Here is a 21553-nt window from a genome sequence, read left to right on the forward strand (position 1 = left end):
CATTTTTCTAGTGGTAAAAATAGAAATCACCCTTCTAAAAAGTAGCTAGGCACTTTTATACAAAGCTTTCCACCTCATACAGTCTTTACTGCCATAAACATTAACCTGGGTCTGTGCTGTCTTTTGATTATTGCATGAAATCTACTGAAAATGAGGCTCAGAATTAAGCACCATGTATATTCTCTCAAAGATTCTTATGAGCCTTGCAACTGGGCTACCTTCCATTGCTTATAGATTGGCTGTACTGTTTTTAAATATTGTAGCTTAATTCTCCTAAATGTTGTTCCCTTGTGATTCTGTTCCTCTCTCTCTCTCTCTCTCTCTTCTTTTTTGCCCACCTTGGCAGGGAAGATAATGTTCTCCACCAGTTCTGTTGTCCACCTTCTGGGTCTAGTAGTCCATCCTCAAGATAACAGAGAAGCTCTGGGTCGCTAAGTGGGCAGTCAGAGGGCCACATCTGTATATTCCATCTCCCTCCTCTTCTTTCTCTTGCTGGTGTGTATGGGACTGATACTAACTTGCATGGAGACACTAAAGATTCTGGTTTACATCGAATTTAAATTTACTCAGAATGCCTGGTAACTTCCACTCTGCACTTTCTTCTCCAAGCTTTCACGGCTCACTCTTTCTGTGCCAACTGATTAAAATGCATATGGAATGTAAACAAAAATGTAAAATGCACAATATATTTTGAACCAAAATAAACAGTGCCATAAATCTCCCAGCGTACTGTGCATTTTGTTATCACATGCAGTCATAATGATTTCTTATAGGCAGTAGATGTGCTAACTAATGTGATTTATTTTCTTTCAAATGGATTTTTGTTCTCTCTGAACATGTATTGCATTAAGCCTTTTGGAACAGTCTTGAATGCATATTTCAAAATTGGGCTTTAGCTGCATAGTGCAGATCCAAATCTAAATGTGACCAGTATTTAGGGATGTTCGAACCTGGGACTTAGGTTCAACTGCTTTTCTACTACTGTAGGTGTCGTCTGACTATTCCGGTGATTCTGCCAGATGGGTACTGTAGCTGCAGAACCATATTTGCCTAGGCTTTGAACAGCTGCATTTCTCAATGTTTTTTAAAAGTCTGTAAATCTACCAATTGTATATTTAAATGTTTGTGAAAGAGTCATATTCTGTATTAGGCATTGATAAACACACCCAACTGAATAAGTGCATCTTTCTCTAAGCTATATACAGTATCATGTAAAGGCCCAGATATGTCCGTGGATGGTTATGTAGCTCCCACTACAGTGAATGTGAACTGCCCATGTGCATCCAAGAGCTCCGAATTCCTGAAACCCAACAGGTACTTGGTAGGTGGAAAAGAGGGATGGAACTAGAACATACCACCTGCAAATGACCGTTTGAGGGCTGCAGCTGTTTGGCTCTGCTGAACTTAAAGGGCCAGACTCAGAAAGATATTCTGGGAAATAAAGGTCCTATAATAGAGCAACCCCACATTTTGGGATTGAATGCACCTCAGTTTCATATGGTTCCCAATCAGGGTTAGTGGGGAGCAGAAAATTGCTGAAGAAATTGTTCTTGGGAGAGGGGCTACTTTGGCGTTAGGTCTATCACACCACAAGATATAATTCTAAAGGATATGAACTACTGGGGATTTAAATGGAGTTAGAGGATGGGGGCGGAGGGCAAGATGAAAGGCTTGCAAAAGAGTTGATGTTTTGTCTTAATTATATGTGGTTGTAAGGACAGGGGATGGAAAGGATTGGGACCAGTAGGATCAGGGAAGGAAGCAGACTGAGACAAGGCAGGGTAAGGGTCATCATATTCTTCTCTTGTTCCACACTATACACAATTCAAGGTCCAGTAATGGCCCAAAATGTGCCTGTTCATTTGGAGGACAGAAAATAGGAAATTTGCTCTTTGGGGCAGTTTTTGACTGCCTGCTCCTCAATTTTTCTCCCAGTTACCCCATGTCATGCCATTCTTTAGATTACTTCATGACCATGCCCCAGATACATGTGTCACATACCTGGGGAAGAATTTGGCCTTAAGGAATGCAAACCCTGGTACTGTTTGTCCATTTGTAAGAGGTTTTACACTACCCTCAATCTGTGTGTGCAGATTGAGAGCACTATATGGCTTGAGCCTACATTTGGGGATTGAATGCATCTGATTCATGTGGATCCCAATCATATGGCATAACAGTGGCATTAATGGGCATTCATTCTCTATGAGGAATTTGCAGATCATGTATGCTGAAACTGTTGTTTAAAGGATTTATCCTTTTTGATACAGATGTATCAGTGTTCTCATGTTTACCATGTTAGGCAGAGTAGAACATTAAAATGTCTGCATGTCACTGACATTTTCTTAGCCTTTTATCTCTTCCATTAATTCGGCAGGAATTTCTCACAGACTTGTTACGCTTGGCTAGAAACTGTAGGGATTTGTATTATTTTGACTTGCTTATCTCTGTCACTAGCGTAAACAATAATTACCTCTCTCCACTCAGTGTACTGATCTGAAGCACAGTAATTATTCTCTTCCACAGGCAGGGATTTGTCAGATCTTCGCGTCTGTATTTTATTTGTTTGTTTGTTTTGAAGAAAAATAGAGGAAAGACGTATGTACATGAAAGTCCAAAAGCATTCATTCTGGGTGCCAGGCCTTTTGCAATGAAGAGAAAGCATCATCCTGAATGTAGTTACAGTTCATAATGCCTCTCATGAGAAAAGGCAGTCGAAGGCAGATCTGTGCTATTGTCTGTGGCAAAGAGAATACGATCACTTGGTGTTGTCTGCATTTTGCCCTTTCCAGTTAGAAGCAAAATTTGTGTCCTCAGTGGTTACAAAACTCTCAAGTCAGTAACTACGCTATCTTCAAACCATGCATTGTTCTGCACCAGAAAAGCTGACCTTCACTGATGCAGTGAAAGTCAGATATGGAGAAGTGCACATTTTCCTTTTAAAATAAATAATGGCTAGCTAAATAAAACGTGCTGTATATCTCAGACTTCAGCACTGGAACTGGGTAGAATTCTTTTCTAATTACCTCATCCAAGTTTTAAGCAGATGACCTAATCGGTGCACATTGTCATAAAATGGAAGGGAAGGGCTGCATTGAAAACTGTCTTTCCCTTTTCTTCTGATTTCTATATACTTTCCATAGTTGGGAGTGTGGAGGATGCCTCTAGTTGTGCATGAATGAATCGTTCAACAAATGGACCATAACACATACATCTTTGATATGGAAGACTGGGGGGAAATCGTTTAGCTGCTGTTCTCATGGTTTATTCACTTATTTTGTGTGAATGCATTCCAGAGTGCCCTTGCGTTAAGCGTTGAAGAAGAGCTACCGCTTGGGTGCTTTCACATAGAAAATGTTTTATTAGGCACTTGCAAATTGGTATTGATTAAGATCTGGCTCATTTTTATTTTTCCATTTTGAATACAGGCGCTTCTTTGTGATCATATTAAGCTTTTAGTCATGTTTCTTTTTTGGATGGTTTTGGTTACAATGCACATACATCATACAGCCTTCAGTACTTTGCATGCATTGCAACTGCTGCTTACTTTCATTTCCCTTGTGCAGATATGAAGTTAACTTTCAATTTCTTTGACTGTAGGACATACTGTTCTATTTAGCAACTCAAAATGATGTCCATATTTTTACTGAATATTTGAACAACATGGACTTTATATGCCACTAGATGGAGCAGAGAGCAGTCCAAACCATGACATATTGAAGAACCTATGTTCCAGAAGTAGACTGTATCTTAAAATAACTTTCATTATTAGGAAAATCTAAATATTGCATAACTATCTACTATATGAGTAGAAGAATTAATTAACTGAAAAAGTTATTAAAATGGAGAGATTGTTTGCAGAAACAGTTCCGTATAGGTGTCATTATAGAATCAGATCAACATTTTAAAATTTTCCCAAGATCTTAACTAACTCAAGGTTCACAAAAGATAAGTAGTTCAATTTCATTGTGGTGAGAAAGGCCCTTACTTGAAACAGATACGTGGAAATTACCTGTAATTCCAATACGTGCCAATTAAAATGTAAATTATTATCATCTTTATTTGCATTGACATATCAGGGGGTAGCCATGTTAGTTTGTATCCACAAAAACAACAAGAAGTTTGGTGGCCGGATTCCTTGTTGTATTGAAGTAGTTCTTAGATGCCCGAGTCAGGGATTGGGGCCTGATTGTTCTAAGCACTGTATACACACATTGCACACAGAAAGTCCCTGTCCTAAAGAAAAGGAGTACTTGTGGCACCTTAGAGACTAACCAATTTATTTGAGCATAAGCTTTTGTGAGCTACAGCTCACTTCATCACTTATTTGAGCTCACTTATGCTCAAATAAATTGGTTAGTCTCTAAGGTGCCACAAGTACTCCTTTTCTTTTTGCAAATACTGACTAACACGGCTGCTACTCTGAAACCTGTCCTAAAGAGTTTTCAAACTATGTAAACCAAGTTGATTAAAGCTGTGGAGTGTGTTGATGACATATGACATTGTCATTCCAGTGTAGACAAAGATTAAACAGATGCACATTTGGTTCAGTTGTTCATTGTTTTGAAAATTGCTATTTAATGCTTCATGCTCATATTACATTCAAGTGCTCATTTTGGTGAGTCACACTTAACCATTGCTTTTAATCTTTTCATTACAAATGCTGAAATTGTTTAGGAAATGTAAGTTTGCAAAGTATAGAAATACTAGGGCATGAAAAATACTACGAATCACTGTAATAGAAATACAAAATGCACCTTTTATTTGCTATTAGATGTGTAGATATTATGAGTATTCTAATCAAGAATATTTTTATGAGCAACAGAGATAGATTTTACATGACACTAAGATTCGTGCAAATGGTTGCTAGAGGGAGCTCTGGGGCAGTGCATTTCAAAGCTTTCACAGTATTTGCTTATCGTGCTTTACTGTCTCTTGAAAGCGTGAATCACAAATAAAAAGGAATTAATGTATGTTAACCTGCACCTTTATGAACTTATTACTTGCTATTTATGTGGAGACAGTGAAGTGACATATAAACTGGCAAAATGTGCATGTGTTTTCCACTGTGGTCCATAAACTTTTCTTTGCTGAAAGCTAACAGTCTGTGTTAGTTTATTAATATTATTGACCGTATGCAGTTTGCAGTCTTAACAGTTTTCAGTGTTAGCCAGCTATATATGGCTCTTTCCCCTATTAAGTTAACATAGAATTTATCCTTAGGAAAGTGCCTCTGACTCATGAAGTTGATAACAGTACAAAATACTTAAATGGAATCTTATTTGAAACCTGTACTGGGCATATTCTGCTGGGGTAGAAACAGTAACAAGATTTGAAGCAAATATTTTGGACCCCCAGCATAACTCCATTTACTCCAATGGAGTTATTTCTCATGCACATGGTCACAAATCAAAGGAGAATCAGGCCCTCATTTACAAGTGATTTGTCCGTGTTAACTTTGTCTCCCTTACAAGCAGCTTTAAGAATGTCTGGCAGATTCAATCGATCTGTGGATACTCCAAAATTTGCAAAATGGGCATTGCCACCAGTATAGCAAGTACTGTTGTTTGGGTGGGGAAATCTGTAAGCAGACACAGCTGCAAAGAAAGTCTGAATCATCTAACACAATAACAACCCTGTTGAGCTGAGTCATATTAGAAGTTTGTTTTTTCTGGTTGCTGACAAAGATACAGACTCAACCTCTGCTCTGAAATGAAGTTCTTACCTCTGTTGATATACAGGATGATCTTAAAGTTCCAGACTTATTTTAATCAGCTGTTCTGGGGGAAGGGGAAATATCCTTAGCATATATCAGAAGGAGGCAGCATGCTGTGATGAGTACAGCAGCTGAGAAGCAGGAGACCTATGATCAAATTTAGTAGGGACATAAGTAGGCGCAACTTCTAATGAAGTCAATGGGAGTTGTGGCTGTTTATGCCTGGGCTAAATTTATCCTCCCTATTCCACCACTCCATAGCTTTGAATGAGTCACTTAATCACCCTGCTCTTCAGTTTCCTCATCTGTAACATAGGGAATGATAATATTTACCAATCCTTGAAATAGCTTTGAGATTCTTAAATGAAAATCTCTGTAGGAGATTACTCTTTGGGTTATTGCCTGGGGCAGTGGGGAAGGATAATGACTGAAGGAAAATGGGGCATCTATTCATTTGTTTTCCTCCGTCTTGTATGGTAAAGGCTCATAGCAAAAGGTGTGGTGGCTATTCATTAAGGGACGTCTCTGTTAAAAACCATATGGTAAAAGTGATCCTGCTGAACAAATGCATTAATGATCACAGGAAACTTCTAGGAGTCTGATTCATTGAAGTCTATCTCTGCCTTTGGTACTTATATTAACTGCTGATGGAGTTTAGGCTCCTAGGCACCTAAATCCCTTTTGAACATAAGATTTAGGTTCCTAAATCAGTTGGGTGTTGTAACACTGAGCGCAACAACGCCTAAATACTGTTAAAAATCTGGGCCTAAATGGTCACATAGGAAGTCTGTGGCAGAGGAGGGAATTCAGTCTAGGTCTCCCAAGTCCCAGGGTAGCACCCTAACCACTGGTCCATCCTTCCTCTCCAGGAAGTCCAATGAGAATCCTTCCATAGATTTAAACGGGTGTTGGATTAGGCTCCTAAATGAAGACACGTGGCTCATTTCAAAAAGGGACACTGTCTCGTTGTATGTCAGCCCTATTGCTAATGCTTTTATTGATATATCATTTACATTTTCTTTCAAAATCCCAAATATATCCACAACACCAATAGATGCCATGGTAGGGACAGAGATTAAAAAAAGAAAAAACAAAGTTATAACATCTGACAGCTGAGTCGAGTAGGAGAGAACAAGACATAAAATAATGGAGCATTTATTTGATTTTATGAGCTCAGCCTAAAGTAAATTGGAGTTTCTGTACACACAATCATTTGTGTTCACAAAAGACAGAGACTAAATGTGCAAATGGTATTTACAAGGACAGGTTGGGTAGTTAGAAGTCCAAATGCCCAACATGCATGTGCAAATGCCATTTGCTTAGATAGATTCTGATTTTGTTATTGCAGCTGAAAACAATCTGTGCATAAAAGAAAGGTTTTATGAGGCCTTTTAGGGAAGACATGGTTATATTTTAATTCTATTTTTTCTAATTTCTAATGATTGTGTACTGTATTTTGGGTGGTTTCCAATCACATTATGGTATTCATTTACATTTCATTCATTTTGTTGTCCACGTGTATTTTGTGATCTCTTAATCATTTTTTAGCTGATGCACCCATGCAGTAAAGCAGATAAAATCAACCCTGTCTATGACCCTTGAGTGTAGAGCCCAGTCTTCTCAAAGAAATTTGCTCTCCTCCTTCCCCTTTCTGTCCCCCACTCCTGGGACCATTTCCCAAGCAGTCACTCAGAGCCCTTCCCTTAAGCAGCAGTAGACCTGAAAACTGAGCTTATTCGCTGTCATCTTGGATGAAAAAGTGTCCCAGGAAAAAGTGTGACCAGACACAATAACTGACCCTTCATCATAAGATCATAGTAGGTGCTGCTATAACACAGAAAATTATGCTTACACCAGAAAGGTCACTTTAAAATAATTTCATCCATTTAAATCCCATGTCTGTGTTAATCAGGTAACGTATTTGTAACAGTGGAGAGAGAATGGGTGACTAGCCCGTTGTGTATTCTCTTGGATGCAGCAGATGTTTCTGACAAATAAGTTTGCTTGCTTGCTGGCCACGCAGTGTCTGATTAAAGCAATTTCCCTCTGCTTTGTTCTTTGTTAATCTGTGAGATGTCAGCTGAGCCCTGTCGATATCATCTGGCCATGAAATTGACAAGATCGCTACTGTGGTAAACAAAGCTTCTCCTCAAATGACTTTGGCTTTTCTAAAGTCCACATATACACATCTTCTATTTTACTCATATCTTTCACAAAAAATATTTTTGAAATCCTTTTAACAAGTCATTGGATATCAGTGAAACAGTATTTAATTTACTGTTGCAAATGAAATGCTGTGTTCCAGATGAAAAGTCAACAGCAGAGTGAATAGCTATAGTGGCCTTTTTCTTCTCTGTAAACTAGTGAGTTAAATTTGTACCTGTTTAATGCTTCAAGGCGTAAAAGCAGCCTATTTTAAAAATAATAAAGTATCACGGACTGTGCATTATTCAAATCATTTAACAGTTTCATCAGAGGCTCAGGGATGAACAAAGAACAAAGAAAGCAGGGGTTTAGTTACACAAGTGAAACAGTAGGAACCTGTCCCTGTTCTTCAAACCAGCCTACCTGCTCCCATGCTTTAGTTTCACGTTTCATTAGTCGCTTGTCTTCCACAATCAGTAAATGTATTCTGTCTTCTAAAAGTCTTACATTCATTTTGCCATTGAGAACTTTGGCTGGGCTGTTATGGTGGCAAAACAAATGCTTTTATTGTAAATAGTGTCTCCATGTAAACAAGGTGCCTCCTACCACACTCTTGGGTTGGAAAACATCTTGTTCTATACAAACAATTCAGACTTGTTGTGGCTAGAAGCAAACATGGAAGTGGTGGCTGCTCCAGCCAAATGCTGTATTGTGAGGTTTGACAGATCATCTATCTTATCATTGTTATGGCACTTAACTTTCTAATGCCAAAGAATTAGAGTCTGGGTAACAAATGTGAAATTAAAGAGAGTGGCAGCCATGATGAAACCTGTCTGGGATGGGAGGTTTGAAAAATAAGGAACAATTCTTTTTTTCTAGACAATTTCACTGCTTCACTATAATTATCTGTTTTCCCTGTTTTGAGCTAAAAATAGCAGGAAGAAAATATACTCCTGATGCAAACGTGCTCCAAACTCTGTGTGCGGTCTCCAGCAGGTAGTAGGCAGGGAGCCATTGGCCATCTCTGGTGGACAATGTAGTGATTACAGTCTATAAGTATCTACATGGGGAACAAATATTTAATAATTTAATAATGGCTCTTCAATCTAGCAGAGAAAGGCATAACACAATCCAATGGCTGGAAGATGAAGCTAGACAAATTCAGACTGGAAATAAGGCATAAACTTTGGACAGTGAGGGTAATTAACCATTGGAACACTTTACCAAGGGTTGTGGTGGATTCTCCATCACTGACAATTTTTAAATCAAGATTGGATGTTTTTCTTAAAGATCTGTTCTAAAAATTATTTTGGAGATAATCTCTGGCCTGTGTTATACAGGAAGTCATACAAGATGATCGCAATGGTCCATTCTGGCCTTGGAATCTATTAATCTGTATGAATCTATTTTGCAGCAGACATGCTGATATAGAACCAGTTGTATTTGTTTTCAGATTCTATAAAAGTTTGCTGGTTGCATGTTGTTTGATTTACCAGTTGTTAAACCTCTTCAAAGTTGCTTTCAGAATTCTAACCCCATTGGCAGTCCAGAGGATTTGTAGTGAAATACAGGCGGGAAGCTATTAAAATGTTTACAGTATGTGTGCTCTTCACAAGTTTCTGTGCCTAGTATTTAAGGGAAATTTCATCTTATGACTGACTGATAAAGCACATTAATGTAATAAGAAACAGCACATTAATCATAATATTCAAGTATTGTGTACATAGTTCTTTAAACCCACTTAAGCAGTTTATATACAGTAAGTGTCTTCCTGGGAAATAAAGGGCCTGTTTGCATTGGTCCATGGTAAACATTCTTAGTAGCCTGACTTCATCTCAAATATCAATCGAATTAGACTGATTTTGTTATTTGTTGGCATGCAAATAAACAGTTGATAGTGTTTGACTGTAACCACTGAATCTGTAGGAACTATTGAACACTATGTGAATTTGTGACTTGGGTTACTGCTGCTCCTGCAGATCCGAAACAGTGTTGTGATGGCCTGTGAAAAATTAGATTATATGGCCCAGACTGTGGCTCCATGTTGTCTGTTTGCACATCTGCATAGGGGTGTAAAGGGGAATAAAATCCCCTCTATGCCCCTGCACGGTCTCTACAGAGCTTAGATCCAGGCACTTGGGAGTGAGCAGGTGCAGCATGCTAATGGCTCTCTACAGAGTGCCTTAAGGAGGAGGGCAGGGAGTGGACAGAGAAAGGTGGGAAATAGGCGGAGCCTTGGTTTCATGCACCCAAAGTGCTGACCAGCAGAGTTCAGCTGGGAGGTTGAAATGTATCCTCTACAGGTATAGTTCAGTAGCAGATTACTACCTGCTGGAACGAGGTGGGAGCAGGGAAAGTAATTCTCTGTGGTCCCCCTATGATAGTGCAGCTGTGCACTACCCAATAGCAGGGTTAATTCTAGCCATAAATGTATTTGGTATTTGAGCTGACTGGTTCTTTCTACTGTCAGTAGCTATAGTGTTTGTGAATGTAGATCTCGGGAAATACTCCTGCAGAAATCTCCACACTCTAATGACATTTTTAAAGGATTCAGTCAGAAGGAAATTGTGCCATGCTCTCAGGAGATAATGTAATGGAGCTCTGGGAGACCGCCTGCGCTGCTGTCTCACAGACTTCTCTTCCTCCTTTTATCTTCATTTCATTGTCAGTCACATTTGTGCTATATTGTGTTTGTGTGGAGCTGCACATAAGAGTAATGGCAATGCAGCTGTAGCTAGGAATGCACTGTTAGAAAGTATTAACAAACGTTTGTTTGAATAACACCACAAATCCACTTCAGCTTTACTCATTTCTCCTTTATATTCATTTTCTATTATCATTCATATAATAAGTGAATTTGTGTGTGCGTATGTGCGTGTAAGAATATTTGTAAAAAGCAGAAGTCTTATGAAAACTTATGCAGATGTTTGTGTGAGGGTTTGTACTAAAAGTGGTTATGCAGCCATTCTGAAATCTCTCTGGTTATCCTCTACTGTTGAGTGAAAGTAGTATCATGTGACTTAGGTGATCAGTCACATACCAAGAATAGTGCCTAGTCAAAGATGACCTCCTCTCAAAGTATATTCTTCACACAAAAACCCCATAAGCACAAAGTGTTCAAGTGCTTTCAAATAATGAACAAATTCATAAACATCAAAGTCTGTTCACAGATGATTTATAAACAGAAAAAGGGTTAAAATGCTCCTATCTGATAGTTCTGTAAATAGTTTATCCTGTTCTGACTGTAGTAAACATCCTTATGTATTAGTTATGGAAAAGAGACCATCTGAAACTTGGTGTATACATAGTGGGAGAGTCGGCCATGAATTCCGAAGCTTGTCCTCTTATGATATTCCAGTCACACATTTCTTTATTCATCTAAAATAGTGTGTCTTAGCACATTTCTGCGGGTACAGCAGTAATGCTTTATATGTAATTATTAAAGCCTAACCAAACTATGGTTTAAAATATGGGCTTTGACTAAATTAGACATTTTTTGCATTCTGATAAACATCTGTGAATTCCTTTTTTTTAGCTCATGCAGCCATACAATTATCTAGTCAGATAATTGGAAAATTTAGTGGAATTAAATCCAAACTGAAGATTTGCCCCCTTGCCTAGTTCTAGTAATTATCTAACACACCACAACATTGAGAAATATCCAGCCATATTGTTAAACAAGGCATTTTCAAACATTTCAATTCTCAGATTACATTAGCATCCTGGACACTTGCCTCATGAAAGATTAAACACAGTAGTTCTGGAAACTTTTAATGTCTATAAATTAAATTATATACAATTGGATGCCATACATCAGCAGTGCATTCTCTCTTCCTTTTTTGGAAACATAAATAAATTCCCATGATATGTTATGTGGGTAAGTTTGGTTTTATGGTTCCTAAATAAAATAAGAGTTGCAATAAGAGTTGGCAACAAGAAGCAGATCTGTATGTAGTTATTCTGGGGTAATAAAAATGCTGTTCAAGTAATGAGGTTTGCTAAACCTGTATTTTAACATGAACAGGCTAGTTCTTATGGTGAACTGCCATCTTGAATGGCATTGATCTGGATAGTCAATAAGGACCAGATTTTCAGAAGATTTTGCATCAGTTGTTGGGTGTACACTTTAAGACACTTTGGGCATATCTACACAGCTAAAGTTGTGCCTGGGCTAGCCTACTCAAGCTAGTGCAGGTAACAACAACAATGAAGACATCACAGTGTGGGCTTCAGTGCAGGTAGTATAAGCCCAGCACAGTCCTTAGCTCACTAACCTGCTTTGAACTCTGTACTGTGCAATACCTGGATTCCAGCTAGCTCAGCTAACCTCACCCCTACACAGCTTTTGCTTTGTAGACCTACTCTTTAGGCCTGATTTTCAGAGGCACAAGGGACTTGCAGCATCTTTGGCTATCTCTGCATTGCAGCTGGGAGTGTGCTTCTGCGCATGGCTAATAGACACACGCTAGCTGGCTCAAGCTAGAGCACTAAAAACAGCAGTGTAGCCGGGGGTAGCAAGGGTGGTGGCGCAGGGTAGCTGCCTGAGTACACACCACGAGGGTTCAGGTAGGTTTGTGCTCAGGTGACACGTCTGAGCTGCCACCCTGCTGACACTGCTATTTTGGTGCTCTAGCTCAAGCAGAGCTAGTGCTTGTCTATTGACCCATGCTGGGAAGTAAGTTCCCAGCTGCAGTGTAGATGTACCCTTAGTGAATCTGATGCTAGAGGTCTCAAGTTGGACACCCAAATACGGAGGCACAAAATTGGTGAACTCGTTTGAAAAATGTGGCTGCCAGCCGTTCTGTGGGTGAAAAGTCTTGGTTGGCAGAGTTATTGATACTTGGGGATGTGATTTAAAAAAACAAACCTACTGAAGAGCAGGCCATCTTATGTCCTCTAAGGCTTCTAGTGAAATCCTTTCTTACCACAAAGTTCAAACTAGACCTTTTCTTAATGAGCTTATTTTCCTTATTGCCACAACGTTAATTGCTCACAGCTACTGAGTTGGGAATGAAGGCCACAGCTTTCTTTATAATTAATCAAATTCTGGTACTCTTATGTAATTTTGCCCGTTCTGTGTAGAAAATTTACAGGCTCACCAGTCAGCAGTCCTCTCAATACTGGTAAAGCCACCTCTATGCTCTTTACTGGGTTCTGAACACAACAGTAGTTCCCAATCTAAATATTGTGTAATTACTTTATGGTCTTGCTAAAATAACTTGGCTTCTCACCTTATTGCTTATACTATAAATCTGAAATCTAATCATGGTACCATGATTGTAACTCACAGTCTGAAAGGCATGACAGAAGGATGAATGGTTCGGTGCACTCGTATAATCACATTGCAGCCTTTCCAGTACTCCTGAGCTGATGGAATCCTAGAACCTTGTGACATGTAGCGCTCATCCCTAAAGCAGAGGAACAGAAAGGAAAGGAAACATTTAGTTTGCACACAGCCCAACATAAATTACATAAATTTCCGGCATGTCAAATGGAAGTACATTCAAAGACTTCCTAGCGCTTTGTTTTTCTTGATTTGTTCTTTCCTCTGCGGTGAAACCCCTTCAGGGCACTTAGTCATTTGTTACATGGTAGATAGAGAGCCAGAAAAATATTCTAATAAATCAGTATTTCCCCCCACAGTCAGCTAGCTGGGAAAGGCTCATATAATCTGCTCTTTGAACCATTAGCAAGTTTGACAAGCGTGCTAGGTTCTAAGGGTTGCAAAGCATGATATGATTTACCACTGGGAACTCAACAGTCCTTTGAGGGAGTCTCCCCCTCTTGTACATGCACATGCCTGACAGAACTCTGTGGAATCTTCAGGTCTCTGTTAGGTCAAGTTCAGGAAAGTTTCCCTATTGTCACCAGCAATTAAGCACGTGCCTATGTGCTTTCCTGGACTGCGGCCTGAGTCACTGAAGTATGTAGTGTAGATTAGAAAAGAGAAAAATAGAGAGACCATTTTTAAGGGACGCATTTAAAGTTCGATAATATCCTCATCTTATAGCCACTTGAGTCTAATTAGTAGATAGCATTAGTGTGACAGAAAAACAGCTTAGAAGTACGTGGGCTACATCCTCAACTTATGTAGTTCTGTTGACTTCAATACAACTGATGCCAGTTTACACTAGCTATGAATCTAGCCCATATTTTTTAAAATCTTCCCCAGTTCTCTCCTATTTACACCTGTGCACCCCCAATGAAATCAATGCAATCCAGTTTTCTAATTGCTTTGGTTATAATGATCTCATCCTGGTGACGGATGAAGATTACACATCCATGCTTATTTTTTTAGATCTGTCATCTGCCTTCAATACCGCTTTTAATGAGATTGTGATGACATGCCTGTAATCTCTAGCACAGGTAGATGGGATAGAAGAGTCCTGCTCCTTTGTTTCTGAGAGATCCTTGAGGGAAGCATCCTCCTTGGAATTTGACCACATGTGTTGCTGCAAGGGGAATAGACTTTAGGAACTTTAAGAAACATACAGTTACTGATACTTCTTATATTAATGCAGGATACAGCTGCTCACTGGTTAAATGGAGCTTCATCCAGACCAGATATCACACCACTGCTCACACCCACATCTGCATAGGCTTCCCATTAGTTTTGGGGTTTGATTTTAATTTAGCATACACTAAATAGTTTGGTACCTGGCTTACTGACAGACTGCCTCTATCCTCATAGAGCACTACCACAATGGTAGTCAGTGGAGGCACCCTAATTAACAACTTCCTAGTTTAACATTTGAATTGGCTGGTGGCAGGGCATATTTTGAGAGAGGACCTTGACTCTGAAACTTGTCCCCCAGGAGGTTTGGCAGATATGCAGGGAAAACCAAGGCCCACTTCATTAGTTGAGGGGATGGGTTGAAGGGATTTGGGTTGCAGAATGTGGGAGGTTATATTTTGGGAGCTATACAGCAAAGGTATACCTGTTGTGATTTCTATCCTTGGTTTTGTATATTAAGTAAGCACAAGTGCCTTCAGGACAGACATTCCTTTAAACAATTGAGGAAATAAATATGAATGTACAGAGGACAGAACATAGCCCATTATGTCTTCTGGAAAAGCAGAGTTATAAAAACAGACATGACACTGTTAAAAACTAGAGCATTTTACGTGTTGCTTTTTTCTCCGTGGTTAGGAATGGGTTGGAAAACACATGGGTATTTCTCATCGTGTGGTTGAGAAATGAGACATCCTGGAATGCCATTAATGCTAATGGAAGTTATTCACAGAAAGTTCATATGTTTTTGCATGTACTGAGGCATAATGAGCCAAAATGGTCCTTACTGTGTCCACTGAAGTTGCCTGGAGTTATAACAGGCAAGAATTTGGCTATTATGTTCGTAAATTGGAGCCCTCTAATGTAGTAATTATTTTCCTTACAAAATGTTCTTATTATGGCTCCAACTCTGTGATTCTCAATAGTACTAGAAAGCATTACTCATACGAGTATTCCCACTGACTTCATCGGGACTATTTGTAAGAGTGCAGGCTAGTGACATGAATTAGGCAAAATACCTGGAGATTTGTTAAAAATGAAAACCAAAATATGGAAGGATGATTTTTGTGCCCAAACCACAATGTTGGGAGGCAGGAGACATGGGTTCTGTCCCCAGCTCTGCTACATCACTTCTTTGTGGCATCAAGTAAGTGTGTGTGTGTGAGAGAGAGAGAGTGCATGATCTTTTTGTCATTGAGTTAGAGAATTAAGCCGCCTGATCTTCACCTGTACAATGGGGATAGTGATACCTGGCCCACTTTGAGGCTGAATCCTTTAATGTGGGCAAATTCTTAGAGATCCCCATCAGCAAGATACTACTGAAGTGAAAACTTTTATCACTAGTTGTGAGTGGCACATCGCAGTGCAGTGAAATAATCTGGGACTTTCAGTCTTCTTAATAATTCACTCAGTGGAATATCGCAGTATCAAAACTCACTATACGTGAGTTCCATTTCTTCTACAGTACATTTTACGCAATTTAATAGAAATTCCTATCTGCATTGAAGAGATTGTGTGACAATATTATTCACTGAGCAATATCCTGTACAATGTTCTAGACAGTTAATATCTTAGGCCGCTGTTCCTTTCTTCTGCATTAAACTGATTGTATACTACACTGCTCCCAGATTTAAGGAGTATTGCATATCAAACATTTTGTAGAGGCTGTCAGCTATTTTCCCCAAGCTACTACCATTTTGGAGATAGCATAACTTTGTATCTTATTTATTGTTTCAAATATGTTGCACTTGCTGGACAAGAAATGATATCTTTAAAGATCTTTATTTTTAAGCAGGATTAAGATGTCAGTTTGTTGCAGCTAAGATGAATTAATCTTGATCCTTATTATGATTTTTAGCTGCTAGCTGAAGAACACTGGTTTTCTTTTGGCATTGAAAATCTTTCTATCCTTCCATAGAGTGTCTCACCATGATATGTAGCTTAATCAAAGGATTATGTAGCCTGTACCAACCTTAAGGTGTATAGTGCTGTAGACATTCACTTAAAGCAGTCAAAGTCCTGCATTCATCTGTTCTGAAAGAAAGAAGTGTTTTCCTATAGGAATTTGATGTCACTCAATGGAGTTGATGCTGTAAGACAGGAAATCACCTGTAGGACTGTGTATTGCAGCTCAGTGTGGCTGTCTCTCCATCCCAATGCATGGATTCTCGTTGAGTGGCTAATGTGAGTAAGACAACATTGTGGAAACACAGTGAGAAGCCCAAACATCCCCTCACACCCGCCATAGATCACCAAAGAAATACTCTTCATAGTACGTCACATAGTATAAGAAGTTTGTAACACAGCACAGGGTTAGTACTTGGCTATTAGATTTGCCCTTGCCATTATCTTATGCTGATCAGTCCCTACAAGTCTCTCCCCTCTCGACACTATGGACTATGAAAGCTTAAAGGAAAACTATCATGTAATAAGACACATTAAAATCATTATATCTACGGTAATCGCAAAGAAGATTGAATTACACAAATGTCTCCTAAATAGAATAAAAAGGAAGTGTTATCTGAACAGTTTGATGATACAGCTTTGTGATTTCCAGTGCTTTCTAAGGGAGGAAGCTAGTTTTTCTTGGCCCTACTTTGTGTGGTCAAACAGGGTCATGTTGAAAAGGAATCTTTAAGAAGGCAGTCCCCACTGAGGGAGAGACAAGCTTATTTAAGGGAGAAGTTCATCTTCGCAAAATCATAAACATTCTGCAGTGGTTGGCATGGGTACTGGTGGAATGGCTGTGAAGTTATGGTCCCACCTCCAGTCCAGAACATACTGGAAAATTCCCTACTCTGTGAGGAAAGGGGGGCCAGGGGCAGGTAGCACATGACTGGAAGGTTCCCCTCTGTTAGTGGAATCCAAAGTTACTGCCTTACGGCATCTTTAAATCCCCATTACACTTTCAGAATATTGCAGACGGGACCTATGAGGGGTTGAGGTTCCAGCCATATATATATAGAAGCTGTGGATCATGTACTAAACTGCCTATCTCACTTGCTGCAGCAGGGTTTTGATAGGGCAAGAAAAGTCAGAAATCTGCGTTATGGAGTCTGTGGCAGCTGATTCTCTATCTCATCCCTTCCTGCAGTGCTTGCTGTTCATCCACACCCACACATGCCCTGTCTGCCGTCCCTGGCGCAAGCCAATCAGGCTTGTTCCTGCAGGCAGAAGTGTGAGGGGGACAATGGTGGGATCAGGCTTTGTTCCTTCCTCCTATGGTCCTGTTGGTCATTTCAGGGGATTCAGGGAGCTGATTGGCTCCTTGGCACTGTGTAGGAAGTCTCCCAGGTGTAGGAAGCCTAAATTGGCACCCAGACTTCCTGCCCCTCTTCCATCCCATGGACAGATGTGCTGGATCTCTTGGATCATCTGTGTGGTCAGTTGCCTTTCTTGAGGTCTGGAAGGGCTTTTCTCACACACCAAAACTGGCAAACAGCTTTGTGGGTTTTTTTACTTGGCATCCAGGATGTCTGGCCTGGCTGGGGGATACAGGGCTGTTGTCACAACTTGTAGTGGGTTGCCAGAGCCAGAGCAGAGCAGATTCATATGCAACAGTTGTGGGCCTGAACCTCAGCCTGGGGAGTTATTAAGCCATTGGTCCTGGCCACTGGTTTGGAATAAAGGGAGTGACAGCCTCTGTCCGTTGCAGCTTGGGGTCCCCCATCTTAATACCATACCTCATACGAGTCTGAGACATGTGTCCTGAGCCAATTTCCTTAGCTGGTGAGTAAGGGGAAATGACCTCCTCCTCCCTTTTGGTTCTATCAGTGGTTATTGTGGTCATGCTGAAATGCACAGTTAAGCTCTTCTGTCATCTGTGGTTTGGAGTGCCATTACCCCCAAATTAATTTGTTAATGAACACTTTCGTAAGGTTGCAGCCTCTGCGTTTAACCCATATTGCTGTGTCTGTGTCTTTTCGTGTTCATCTCCAGGTCAATAGTGGTGTTCGGTGAATCCCTTTCATACCACTGAAGATAAATTAGAGTTTCTAATCCCCAATAAATATGGCTTTCAATATCTATAACCAAATGTTTTATCAAAATCTAATGTATATATTTAGACTAGGGTTTCTCAAACTTCATTGAACCGCTTAATCCCCTTCTGACAAAAAAAATTGTTGTTTGTGTGTAAACTCTGGAGGGACGGCACTGTCTCTTCTGGGTTTATATAGGACAGAGCACAAATAGGGATCAGTTTTTATCTGGTCCTTTGGGTCCAAGCTTAATATAAATGAATAGTTATAAAAAAAAGAAGCCATTGTTTGATTTAAAAATAAATTTCTTTGTAATGTTGCTAGAATACAAGACTTGTGGGAGAGATTGTATTTATAGTCTGAAAACACAAACAACGATCTAAGTCAGCGGTTCTCAAACTGTGGGCTGGGACCACAAAGTGGGTCGTGATCCCATTTTAGTGGGGTGACCAGGGCGGCGTTAGACTTGCTGGGGGCTAGGGCTGAAGCCAAAGTTCGAGCCCCGTGCCCTAGGGCTGAAGCCAAAGTCCGAGGGCTTCAGCCCGGGGCAGCGGGGCTCAGGTTACAGTCTGCTTAGGGCTGAAGCCCTCAATCTTTGCCATCCCACCCCCACCCCTTCCCGGGGTCATGAAGTAATTTTTTTTTTTGTCAGAAGGGGATTGCGGTTCAATGAAGTTTGAGAAACCCTAGTCTAAGTATATACTTTAGATTTTGATAAAACATTTGGTAATAGATATTGAAAGTCATATTTATTGGGAATTAGAAACTCTAATAGATACATGCCCAGACAGGTTTATCATACAACACTTACATTTAAATACGTAATTGAAGAATGTGGGGGTTGGTTGTAGGTGTTGGTGTCTGTTGCCATGCCCAACACTTGAAGTAGCTATTTGTGTCCCCACTGAATCTTTGGAACTATATGGCATAGTAGATAAAGATGGTGACTGATTGTCTTGTTTAAATGTTAAAAGACAAATTGACTGATGCAGTTACATCTAGTTTGATAGCTGTCAGGAATATTATTTCCTCCTAGGTAGTACTTTGCAGTGGAAGCCTAATATCCCTTTTTTCTTTCTGCTGGTGAATGGAGAAAGACAGTGAGTTCATAGCAAAGTTATAGTTAAGTCTTAGCTGAATTCGTGTTTTCATAAGACTCTTTCGGGTTCAGAATAGACTGTGTAACCACTTGCTACACCTATTCTTCAAGCTCCATGTGAACACATTAGATCAGAAAAAATCTGATTGGACACAGGCCTTTGTGCCAGCCTTGATGTTACAAGGCATACATGATCCACTTTGCAAAAAACCTGCACAAACAGGCATGTGTTCCAGACTAGTTGACAGTGACTAACCACTAAAGCCAGTGCAGACTTCCTCTGCTTCCTATCCAAAAGGCCCTTGCAAACTCTATGGAAACTGAAGATGGAAAAAGACCCTTGGGGCATCTAGTCCATTTCCCTGCCACTGCAAGGTGATCCTGCAGTACATATTCTACTGTCCAGTGCTGTTTTACCATCTCATATCCTGGTGCTTTCACTGTTTCCCTTGGGAGAGTATTCAATAGCTTAGTAAGAGCTCTGACTGTTCTGAAGTTTATTTCTTGTGTAGCTACTAAGTGGAAATTCTCTAGTATTCTTTGGACTAGCCTTCCCCCCTGTAATATCTTTTATCCTGATACCTTGGGGACAGTTAGGGTTGCCAGGTGTCTGGTTTTCAACCGGAACGCCTGATCGAAAAGGGACCTGGGGGCTCTGGTCAGCACCACTGACTGGGCCATTAAAAATCCAGTTGGCAGGGCTGGCACGTTCCCTACCCAGCTCCACGCGGCTCTTGGAAGCGGCAGCATGTCCCCCTCATTCCTAGGCACAGGCACAGCCAAAGAGGCTCCATGTGCTGCCACCTGACCTGACAGCCAGCTCCGCAGCTCCCATTGGCCAGGAACTGTGGACAATGGGAACATCTGGGGTGGCACTTGCAGCTGGGGGCAGCGAGCGGAGCCATCTGGCCATCCTAGGTAGCCACTTCCAAGAGCCGCCTGAGGTAAGTTCTGCCCTGAGCCCACACTTGCTCCCACACCCCAACACCCTGCCCCAGCCCTGAGCCCCCTCCTGCGCCCTGAACCCCTCATTTCTAGCCTCACTCCGGAGCCCTCACCCCCAGCCCAGATCCCATACCCCCTCCCACACTCCAACCCCCTGGCCCAGTCCAGAGCCCCCTTCCACACTTCAAACCCCTCAGCTCCACCCCTCAGGCCAGAGCCCCATCCTGCACCCCAAATTCCTCATCTCCACCGCACCCCAGAGCCTGCACCTCCAGCCGGAGCCTGCACCCCAACCCCCTGCCCCAGCCTGTTGAAAATGAGCGAATGATCGAGGGTGGGGGGAGAGTGAGCGACGGAGGGAGGGCGTGGGACCTCTGAGAAGGGGCGGGGCAGGGACGTGGACTCAGGGCCGGGGGCGGGGCAAGAGTGTTCGGTTTTCTGCAAATAGAAAGTTGGCAACGCTAGGGACAGTACATGATTGTGTTTTCGTTATCTGGGCTACATATGTATTGGGCCAATTCTTTTTGCTGCTTCCTCTTCAGTGCTTGCTTCTGGCCCACTGGATGGCTAATGTCTTTTGCCCTATTATCCTTCTGTTTCTGCTGCTCCTCAAGGGCAGAATAACCACTGGAATGGTTGAAAGACTCCCCTGAGACTTGCTCTCTCTTCCTATTGTTCCTCATAGTTGCCACAATGTAAAATTTTCTTTTTGCTCTTCAGTATCCCAACTGAGGACTCTGTCTGGTGTTTCCTTCTCTTTGTGCTGTCTTCCTTTTGGTTTCCTCTGTTTATTCAAATGCCTACGACTGCTGTTCAAGTCCATCTTGTCCTTCACTTATATACAGATTTGGTCCTACAGGCCTTCATCTAGAAAAAGGAATGTAGCACAGCTTCCACCACAAGGGGTTACTTTGATTCTGTATCCATTCTTTATCTCAGTAATGTTATTTCTTCAAAGAAGTTACTTCACATGTTTGGGACTTAACAGCGGTCAGATGTTCCAGCCTCTCTCACTCAGAGCCCTATCAAGAAGTTCCCCTGTTTGCTGTTGACAGAATTTGTGGAGTTACAGCCTGGTTTACCTATGTCAGCTCTGACCCTTTATTATCAACAATACGTATGGGCCTCTAGTTGCTTATCCAGCCCCACCAAACCTTGTC

General features: G+C 40.9%; 1 protein-coding gene across 14 annotated transcripts in view; it reads left to right on the top strand.

The window, feature by feature from the left end:
- The window catches only part of IQSEC1 (IQ motif and Sec7 domain ArfGEF 1), a 718643-nt gene that overhangs the window by 434999 nt on the left and 262091 nt on the right, over positions 1-21553 (top strand). Inside the window, exon 1 of one of the 14 annotated variants that reach the window (XM_073352211.1) lies at positions 415-495. The exons of the other annotated variants lie outside the window; for them this stretch is intronic. The gene's annotated coding sequence lies outside the window, so the exon portion shown is untranslated. Of the gene's footprint in view, positions 1-414; positions 496-21553 lie in introns of those variants that run through there. 14 annotated transcript variants of the gene reach the window in all.

The sequence above is a fragment of the Lepidochelys kempii genome, chromosome 7, assembly GCF_965140265.1.
Source record: "Lepidochelys kempii isolate rLepKem1 chromosome 7, rLepKem1.hap2, whole genome shotgun sequence".
In the NCBI taxonomy this organism is placed as follows: domain Eukaryota; kingdom Metazoa; phylum Chordata; order Testudines; family Cheloniidae; genus Lepidochelys; species Lepidochelys kempii.